The following is an 11,625-nucleotide window of genomic DNA, read 5'->3' as shown; positions in this document are numbered from 1 at the left end:
GGTGCATAAATGCAAGTATTTGTGGAATTAGTATCAACAGCATTTAGCACAGAGTTAATATTCCACAGACAGCTTAAATTTGTGGTGCTCAGTCTTGTGTGGAAATAGAACAAGTTATTTTTAAAGTTAAAGTATACGTCAAGACAACCTACTGAATGAGCTAATATGTAACTCTGTAGCTGTCTTTAGAGGACAACAGTGATTTGATGTTGAATTTACAGAAAAAAATCCTTTTTTTCATTGAATTCTACTTAAGGATGATCAGTAGTTTTCCTATGCCATGCATAAATGGTCAGGCTTAGAAAAAAAATCTCAAAACATTTACTTATCACGGCAGCTAGGGAGATGTTTAAGTATGTAAACATAAATGTATTAATGAAGCATTCTCCTTAAACATAAACATAACATCTTTTTTTTATTTCTCACAAGATTGTTTTGAAATTCAGAAGCAGCTGCCATATTTTTCCTTTTTTTAATTATTTAATTATTAGTCCATAAACTCACAAGGGATAAGTTTGAGATTAGCTTCTCCAGTCATGCCTACGTTTCTAGATGGAAGTGGTACAAGAAAACTTAACTTTCACATAGCTAAGTATTGTTTACATTCCTTTTACTCCAGGCCAAAGGCACTTGTTTTTAACCAGAGGACATGTCTTTTTGAGTGGTACACAATATATACACTTATATACAAGCTTACATTCCCACTCATTAACGTGAAAAAGTGAACTTTACATTTCAGCGTATCCCAGTAAGAAGATAGATATTATATTTTAAATTATAGGAAGAATATGTTCACAAAAGTTCATATTTACTTCTCTTTCCTGAGCTGTTGAGCAGCAACAAAAAATACATAAAAGTTTCTATGGTTTTAAAAGATTCAAAAGCAGAATAATTCCAAATAATTTACTGTCTTCACCTCAGAATGTACCAGTCCCCAGTATGCAAATACACATTAACTTTTTTATTGATGAAACTTGTCACTAGAGAACACAAGTTCCTAGAGCACACTTTGGAAACTCTATAATACAAAATTCTAAATTTTTCACTTTGTTCAATTAGTATTCAAAATGATTTGCTCTCCAATACCATGAGGATCTTCTAGGATGTTTAGAGCAGAATACGGATTCAAGACAGTCTCTTCTCTAGTAGGCACCATCTTTAAACCAGAGAAGTCTTGTTCAGTATTGTTGTTTACTTCCATCCCATTTTCTGACCCACCCAGCACCAGACCATTTACTTTGCTTTCATAAGTCAAGCTGAGGATTTTCTACAATGTTTTATTATTTTATTTCATGTTTTATTCATTTCATCTTTTTTATTTATTTTGTTCAGAAATGATGGTTGGTTTCCTTAACTCCAACAGCTTGAGATGAAGCAATACCCGAGGCACAGCACAAATGGATGTCAACAGTGAAGTGTATTCCAGAGATAGCAACATGGTGTCAAGAAATTATCCAGAATCTGTGTTTAGAAATCCTATCCAGGTTCTTATTAATTTACCTAAATGAGGAAAGTTCCACAGACACATCTATAATAACAATCAAGGTAATAATGTCAGCCTTTATTTATCCATAGCTATGTTTCATGGAGCTAAGTTCTCTAAACAACTTAATTCCCATCATGGACCAGGCACATTACCCCACTACCAAAGGACCTTGAATCCATCTAAATGTATACAAATAGAAATGCCTTATTCTGGAATATAAGTATAAAATCTAGTATTCCAAGAAAAATCAGAAACAAAATTGGTGGGCCATCCTGGCTAGTTCTGGCTCACCAGGATGAAAGAAGTTAGTGCAAATATGTAATATTTTAATTTAAAAGGGACCAAATTTAATGTATAAGAAATATGAAAGGGCCGAGATGAAACTCTTAAGTTACAAATTGAGGATCAAACTCTAAAAGAAAGTGTTGACAATGACAAGGTCAACGAGTAGATTGTGAAATCCAAAAGGAAGAATAATGAAATTGTGTTACTGAATGATATTGTATACAGAATAAGTATTCTCAGTCAGCATAATCATGATACATGAAAAGCATTGACAGAAACAAATATTAAGTGAAAGGCAGATGTAAGAATATTAACTTTTAACAAGAAATAATTCAAACATAAAGATATTAGTACAGTCCAAAAGGATGTTTTCATGGGTAAAATATTTAAAAGATAAAATAATTATTAGCCTGCATGTGATCATCACTATGCTTCAAAATTTACAAAACAAAGAAACAAAAGAGAATGAAAAAATTACAGTTGTAATCATTATCATACTTTACAGATAAATATGTCAAAAGCCAAAGGAATACAATGAAATAAAAATGAGAAATGTCAAGTAACCAAAACAGCAAGAATAACCAAAGATGCTTAACTGAAGATTCATATTATTCTCAAAAAAGAATATATATATATATATATATATATATATATATATGTGTGTGTGTGTGTGTGTGTGTGTGTGTGCGTGTGTGAATGTATTTGTCACAGATATATATATATACGTATATACACGTATATATATATATATGTATATATATATATATCTGTGACAATTACATTCACTTAGAAATTTCTTACTATCATTACAACCTACTAGAAATAAACACTACCAGGCTGATCATGGTGGCACACACTTGTGATCTTATTACCATGGAGGGTAAGGTGGGAAGAACTGAAGGTCAAGGCCAACTTAAGATACTTTATGTAAAGCCATCTCAAAACCGAAAGCTAAATAAATAAAAACCTCATTGAGGTCTCTGAATATTGTAGAACAGCTGAAGAACCATCTATCTAAAGAATTCAGTTTTTTGGTGGTTTTTTTTTTTTTGGTTTTTCGAGACAGGGTTTCTCTGCGAAGCGTTGCGTCTTTCCTGGATCTCACTCTGTAGACCAGGCTGGCCTTGAACTCACAAAGATCCACCTGCCTCTGCCTTTCAAGTGCTGGGATTAAAGGCGTTCAGTTTTCACCTAAATGTATATTCAAAAATCAGTTATTTAATTGAAGATGATGATTGATAAGCATAAAATATGATACAATTACTATTGGTTAAATAAAAAGTAGTAGTAAAGCAAAATCAAATGCAAGATGTTATTTAAAGATGTCATTTACACCAGTCTTTTCTTTGTAAGGACAAAATACATGGAAAAGCATTCCTTGGACCTAATGAAATGAAGGAATCAAACCACAAAAGCTGGTAAAGAACAGAGAGAGGCAGAGAGGGAAGGAGGGGGAGAGAGGAAACTAAAGGTAAAGCTTTATTCTAATGAATGGGACATGCAGATGAATTTAAACAGTGCTTAAGAAAACACAAATTACAAAAAGAAAGATAAAACATGACAGTAATAGAAATTTATGAAAGGCGATTTTAAATTACCTTACTTTAAAAAACACAGTTCTAATGTTGTAGAAGTAAAATTGACATGACATATAAATGCAGAATGTGGGGACACATGGGGATAGCTACTGCATTTTTTCCTGAGGCTTTCATAATTTTGCTATAAAAATAAAACAAACATGAAAGTAAAATAAAATTATATGGTAGTCTAATAAAGATTTATTTTTAAATTGCAAATATTTATGTATTGATTTATAAAATTTTGAATAATGTTCCTTATAACAAGCTTGTAAATAAATAAAAGTGTCATATTCCAAAATTAACTAGACCCTAAGTCTATTCAATTCCATGAACTTCTATACAGTTAGAGTAGGTATTCAGAACAAAAATTATGGAGCTTCATAACAAATTTTACATTTTCAGTATCAAAAATATTATATGTACTTATCCATCATCCAAACCAAAATATCTATGACAGAATTAGAACTAGATTTATATCCTCTTTCATAATAATTCATGTCCATTACTTACATTCAGTCCTTCAAATTGTGAGACTGAATAAACTCCTAATACTTCATAAAGCAGTATAGTTTTTCTTAGGAGTTTAAATGGTCAATATTAGAAAACATATATATATATATATATATATATATATATATATATATGACATATTAAAAGGAAAACATGATTTCTATAAAGGACAGCATTGGAACATTACAAAAAATAACAGAAATTCCCAAATATTACAAAGAATAGCCAAAAAAAAAAACCCAGAAGGAATTTTTCTTCAGACTGGAAAAAATAATACTTGAACCCTAAAACAAAGATGATCATAGTAACAAAATGTAAGAATTCCATCAACTCGGGAGTGAAGGCAGTACACTGTACATGCAGTCTGCAACTTTTACATAACAGGACAATTTTTAGAGTTAATTGGAAGTGACACTGGGGAAGTGGCATTATTTGGATTATTTACATCTGCACTGCTCTAAGCAAACCAATACTTGACACACTTTAAGACAGGAATATTTAATATGGTGTTTAGCCCTCTAGGTAAAACTGCACTTAAGGTAAATTAGAAAAAATACTTCACTACAACAAATCTACCTGCAGATTCATGTGAAATCTAGGACAGTCTAGGAAAAAAAAAAATGTTAGACTTAATACTACAAACACACACTCCCACACACCCACATCCAAAAAGAAAAAGAAAAAAAAAGATAATAATACCCAGGTGACTTAGAGCATTCAATTTTGTGCATAGTATCACTGTAAAACCTGCTGACCCATAGACAAAGTTAAAGATGCAATAATTTTAAAACTGTCAAATATAAGGGATTCCCTTAATGCAAAGTTTCCAATCCGAGGATTGGGTTACATCTAATTGGCCGAAAAGGGTCCCATGAGAATCCCCAGATAAGCCAGGTTGGTTCCACAACTATAGGTTGCTCTTTACAAACTGACATCAAGTTCCCATTCAATCTGACGCCTACATAGAGTTTTCATTCCTGCATTCTAGAGTCTTTGGTACAGGAAGGCATTTGGCAATATTGGCACAAACAAAGATTGTGGGAGTAACCAAACAATATCTGATTTGATTTAAGGTCCATTCCACAAGATGGAACTCATACCCAACACTGCTTGGGTGACCAAGAACCTGAGATTAGATAGCCCAGAGACCTAGGGTAAAATAAAAAAAAAAAAAAGTAGCAATAAAATGATTTCTAATGTCATCCTGCTATATTCATGGGTGAGTGCCTTGCTCAGTCATCATCAGAGAAATTTCATCCTGCAGCACATGAGAACAAACAAAACACAGAGACCAAAAGCCAGACATTATACACAGAATGATACACTTTGAAACACTTAGCCCTAAATGGGATGCCTCCATCAATTCCCTCACCTCAGGGTTCAAGGAAACTTCATGATATGGAGGCAGAAAGATTGTAAGAGTTGGAGGGGGTGGAGGACACCAAGGAAACAAGGTCCTCAAAATCAGCATGATTAAAGCACATATAAACTCACAGATACTGAAACAGCATGCAAATGGGATACATGGGTCTGTACCAGGTCCTCCACTTATATATTACGGCTTCTAGTTTTATGGGATTCCCGAGTGTGCAAAAGAGTATGGCGGTTTCTTGTGCGTTCTCTTGGGATCTTTTCCTTTGTTTGTTTGTTTCATTAGTTTTTGTTTCGCATATTGTATTATATTTTGATGATTCTTTAGAAGCCTGTTTTCTAATGAGAGACACAAAGGGTTGGATCCAGATGGGAGGGGAGGTAGGGAGGAATTGAAAGGAGTAAAGGAAGACAAAACCGTAATTAGGATACATTATGTGAAAAAAAAAACTGTTTTCAATAAAAAGGGGGAAAAGAAAAAAGAATACCCTTAATTTTAAGAAAAAATTTTTTTTTTTTTTTGGTTTTTCGAGACAGGGTTTCTCTGTGTAGCTTTGCGCCTCTCCTGGAACTCACTTGGTAGCCCAGGCTGGCCTCGAACTCACAGAGATCCGCCTGGCTCTGCCTCCCGAGTGCTGGGATTAAAGGCGTGCGCCACCACCGCCCGGCTAAAGAAAAAATTTTTAAAAAACACATGAGTGGGTATTCATAAGGACAGTATTTCATAACACTGTCCAGAAATGTTTCTAAAAACACAAATTGCAAAGGATTATTAGGAGCAGACCAAATAGATGAAATCAGAGGAAAGTTTCCAGCACAAGAAATTGCAATGGCATGCCCATTGACACTAGAAAGTTCACAAAATATTCAGCAAAGTGCCATCTCTTGAATTTACTAGAGCTTCCACTGATAATTTAGTGAGTAGATCAGCAGCAGCACTTACGAAGTGTTTGCATGGAGACTACACTTCTCCCATGACAGCTTCTCAGCCGTGGCAGCCACAGCAACATCAGATGCTCAGATCTTCATTCAGATTCCTCCACACAGGGAAATCATCTTCCATCTTTGTTTGCCTCTGTGATGAAATAGCTGTCTTACTTCATCAAAGTTTCTAACAATTTCAAATTGTCCAAAGACCTTCATCTTGTAGGGCAGCAGAAGCATTCATTTTAGTGTCTCTCCTGTAAACCATTTTGGTAAGAACAGTTAACGTGCAATGACCTGCCCTCTGAAAAATTGTTCCATACAGTGTTACTAACATAGTGACTCATCTGTAAAACTAAACCCTTATACACATCAAATAGTAAGTATAATCAGTCATTAAATTTGTCCTCCTGTGTCTATCTTATTTCATTCAGCATAATATCTTCAAAATATATTCCCACAATGGTAATATTTTCTTCTTTTTAACAGTATTTATTATTCCACAATACTAATATAATAATAAGTTATACTCCATCTAAAAGTGATATAAGCTTAAACATTATTTTTGTCATCCAATATTCTTCCAATGGTAATTTATAATAAAAATTTTAAAGCATTTTCACAAGCAGAATTGTAAATTGCCTTTATATATAAAATTTATTTGAACGACAAACTGTTAATGGATGCCTGATATTTGTCAGGGCACTTTTCTAGATCTAGGGTTCTGGCAAGGAGAAAAATTAACAAAATCATTGTTCTTTATGGACTTTACTCAGAGTTGAGGATGATTGCAAGGGTTTCTGACCAGGTTTAGTTTTATTGCTCTTAAATGAATGCTTCCATTGGAATCCATCTTTGAGGAAGGACCAGAATAAGTTCAATTTAATATGCCAATTATAGTAGATGTGTAGATTTTAGATCTTGGGGCTCAGTTGGAATAAACTTTAGACTAGAAATGCCTATATATGTACTCATATTACTATAGGGTAAATTATATATATATATATATACTTTATTATACATAATTTATATATAGTTATATATATATAACTATTGCAGTACACATAACAAAATAAATTTTGTTTTATTCTAAAATTATTTCTTAATCATTACTATCAGAAATCATGATTTTTAAGCCTATATAGAGGTTTTGTGAAGTTATATATCATTATAAATGGAATTCACTCACTAAATATTGAAACCTATTTTTTCAACATGAACCCTATTTTATTTCTAAAAATCACTGAACTTTATAATAACGTTACAAGTTTCAAATATTATCTTCCTAGTGAGAAAAGATTTGCAAGTGAGAAAGGCAACTTCCATGTGGTAGATAAGACAATCCTAAATAATAAATCCATTGATGCTATCCAGGGATGGTGGAACACACCTGCAGACCCAGCTACTCAGGAGGCTAAGAGGAGAGAATCTCTCACCTGCATCCAGGAGTAAAAGGGTGGCTTGAGCAACATAGCAAAATCCTGCCCCCCAAAACAAAGCAAATCTAAACACACCAATCCTCACACTGGCTCAAAAGCAAATTCTGAAGCTAGTTTTACTAATATTTTTGCTACAAGTTGGGTTTGGGCAATTAAGGATCCCCACACAGACTATTAAGCAATCAATTCACTGTTACAACACTCTATCAACCTTTCTTCCTCCAAAGCTGTGGCATTCCAAATATTCTCATATTCCAAAGATCCATCAATCATTCCCATTCTGATATTCCATAACATGTGAGATTTAACCAGTACGCTTCCTTCCGGACTCGCCCACAGTTGAATTGAAGCTTCATTCCATGATTTCACCAGTGAAAACAAATGGAGATGTTACAGCAAAACTTCATCTTCTAGTGGTGACCAGTAGAGATCAGCACAAAATAGTAGTATTTCTCTCATGAGATCTCAGAGTACCAAGCCTTGGATATGACATCACATGAAGAACAAGAACTGTAGAAAGAGCTAACAGCTGCCAAAATCAGTTGTGGCATTACCTAGATACGTTTCCTAGAGAAGGTGATAAGGGAATCGGGACTTAAGGGATTACTTGAGATGTTCTTGGCTGAGAATACAGTGTACATAAAGACACAAGAGTGAAGTTCAGTCATCTCTATAAGTATCATGAGGATTGGTCAGATTGAAGTACAGAGTTCTTACAAGTATCAGGAAAACTGCTAAGGAGGTAAAAAAAAAACAGAAAGGAAGGAAAGGAAAGGAAAGTGAAAAATAAAAGCAAAGGTCATTATACTAGTTATTCAAAAGTGTCTGGACTTTATATTAGAGGTATAAGGAGCCATTGAAGAGTTCATAGAGTAGATTACAACAAGCATATTTTTGTTTATTAAAGTTTGACTCAGATGGAGTGAAAATGCTGAAAAAAAAAAAGGAAGCAGCAGCCAGACCAGGGCAGATGGTGATCTACTTGAGAAATAATGAGAGCAATAAATATACAGATGGTGAAGATGTGTATTCAGGACATGCTCTGAAAGAAGGAATTGATGTAAATGAGAGAATATGTAAGTATGATAGAGAAGTCTAGCATGCCACCCAGGTGTCTGGTACAGGTCAGAGAGTAGCATCGGTGCATTGCAAAACACCACTGCTGTTGGGAAAGCAGCTCTGGGATGATTTCTGCTTTAAATACAATACAGAATTAAGACTATTGATGTTGCCCAGTTAACTGTGTCCAATAGGCAGTGGATAATTGGCTTCAGGCACAAGAGGGAGGGAGAGAAAAGTTAGTTTCGGTAGGAAACCACACACCCAAAATGCTTACTTGAAAGGTGTTAGTGGCAGAAGTATTTCCAAGTGCATGAGCCAGGTTAGGTCACTGACTGGTGATGAGCAGAGACTTGTAACAGTGGGAAACACCTGGCTAAGAGCTTCGCTAACAGGAGAAGGCATTTGAAAGGTGCTATAGTCTTCGTACCTGAGAGATAGTAAACACTGTCTTTCTTCGTGGCTGCCTACACAGCTCCCTAGAACAATGACAGTTTTCTTTATGAGAAACAATAAGCAGGAGTGGGAAACCACCCCTCTAAACATTTGCCCCACACATCAGCCTAAGGAGACTACCCATTAACAAATGGCAAACGGCTATCCCAGCCTACAATATCCAAAGTCATGTACCCATTGGTTATTTTTGCAACCCCAACCTCCTGGCATATAGCACTATCAATTAAACTTGTATACCATTAAAATTAGAACAGACACATGGGTCACCTGTCAAAGGTTATTATTACAAAATTTCTTCACCTGTCATGTTACTAACTAAAACAATGAAGACAATACATGAAACCAGAAATAAGTATGCGTAATTTAAGGCATTTGCTGTATATAAATTAATATTAAACACCACTGTGACTGGCAATATAGTGTATTAGTTTCTCTTAGTTCTGTTTTCATTAAAGATTAGGTTTCAGGAAGTCCAAATCAAAGCTCATGAATTAGACAGGACACAATGTCCAGCTCTGTTCCAATGGTTTTCTACTCCAGCATACTTCTATCCTTTGGTCTGAATCCTCTGCTTGTTCAGTATGTAATTACACTAGCTTCTGATAGCAGAGAAATCCCAGTGACATTCATGTCTAATTTACTCTCATGCTGTAGCATCTATGCTGCTTATCACCCTGACAGGTGGCTCAAAACTTGTAAATAGATAAGAATCTGGAGAGACAGAACACAGCAATTAGCAGGCCAAGGTCAGCATGACACCCAGGTCCAAATGGTTTAGAGGATTGGAGTCAGAATTGGAAAATTCTCCTATCCAATTTAGTTCCTGGAGAGAGTAATAATACAACATGATCCCAAATGAGTTCTCATTAACTAACTAACTAGCTTATAAAAAATAATTAATTAATTAATTATTAATTAAATAATAGTGATATCATTTGCTTATGTAGATGCCAACTTGGAAATCTCAGGAAAGGAGTGAGATGATGTTTCATCATTTCTCTCAGTGTTGTCTGGAAATGAGTCTGGCACACTTGTGGCTGAGAAGACTAATCAGTGGGAATATAGCCACTACTAACTTCATCCATGTGGAAAATAAGCTAAAAACTGATTCAGCCATCAGATGGCCAAAACTTCATCGGATTCTGCCTACAAAAGAAAGGTCTTCTTTCCTGATTAAAATTTTCTTGTCCTACCAGAGGTCATTTTTATTAACCTATTTAAACTCAATCAACATCACATCCCTTTGCTCCTGAGAACAGATATGCAAACCATTAGAGGACATTCATTCAGAGAACTAAGAATCATGCTCCTCTCTGACACAGGCAAAGGACTCAGCATAAAATTCCCATGCCATCTCCATCTGTCTTGAATTCAGTGACAACTGTACCTAGACGGAGAAGTCACAGACAAGCAGCAGGAAAGAAGGCTTTGTGGGTCACTAGCTAACATCTCTGGAGTGTGGTTGTCATTGGAATAGGGTTTGTGACTGCTAGCTTAAATTCTTCATTTAAAAAAAAATGAAATAGAGCAGTGACCTATGTTTTCTAGAAGATTAAATGAAGCATAGGAAAGTTCCCTAAAAAGCAATGAATTTAGCACATCCCCAGGTCTAATAGTCTCAGAATCTTCACTCATTAAATATCATTCTCTGCAGGATGAGTGTTGGCTCAAGAGAAATCATGCTTACGATGAGTCTTACTCATAAGTTGATTGTATTATCTTACTATTCATAGTTCCACTCTGAATATGATATGTACTAGCTTTTTGATTGGTATGTCGTCTTACAGCAGTGTTCACACTAGAATCCTAAAACTTACACTGGGCTCTCTTAAATTATAGTCCAAATAGAATGGCTACATTCATGACCCCCATTTCCCCTTCTTTTTTTTATATATTCATACCTAAGCATGTCCATTCCTTAGAGAAACACTGTCAGGTGTACCATCAGTCACCTCCCCTCACTTGTGTCTATGTCTCCATAGAATAGTACCAGCTAGCAGCTGCTTTGCTTACATAGGTTGGAGCATGAAAAAATAACGTGACAACAAACATAATTTGGTTTGAGTCAATATTATATTAACAGCAAATCAGAAGGTTAATGGTGACTTGCAGTACAACAGACTGAAGCTAAAATTCAAATTCTGTCAGCAACTAGCTGTGAGATCTGAGACCAAGTAATTTAATTTCCCTCAGTCCTTCTGTTTCTACATGAGGGGCAGGGAAGGGTAGTTTCCCATATCCCATCTCACTATTCCTTAGAGATTAAAATAATTTTTAAATGTATACAAATTCCATTGTTAATACAAAAAACTCTAAAACATGTTAGTCATTAGCTGTTATATTAGAAATCCAATCTCAAAACATTTCTGTATAATCTGCTATCAAATCAATCTTCTCATTCAGTTAAACTGAACCACTGATTGCTATCTTTGCATTGGTTCTTTTTAACTTTTTGTTCTCTCTTTCCTTTCTCTCTTTCTTCCTTTCTTCTTTCCTTCCTTCCTTCCTTTCTTTA

Source organism: Peromyscus californicus, unplaced genomic scaffold (genome assembly GCF_007827085.1).
Source record: "Peromyscus californicus insignis strain IS unplaced genomic scaffold, ASM782708v3 Scaffold_4__1_contigs__length_199733344, whole genome shotgun sequence".
NCBI lineage: Eukaryota > Metazoa > Chordata > Mammalia > Rodentia > Cricetidae > Peromyscus > Peromyscus californicus.
Note: the sequence above shows the minus strand (reverse complement) of the source record.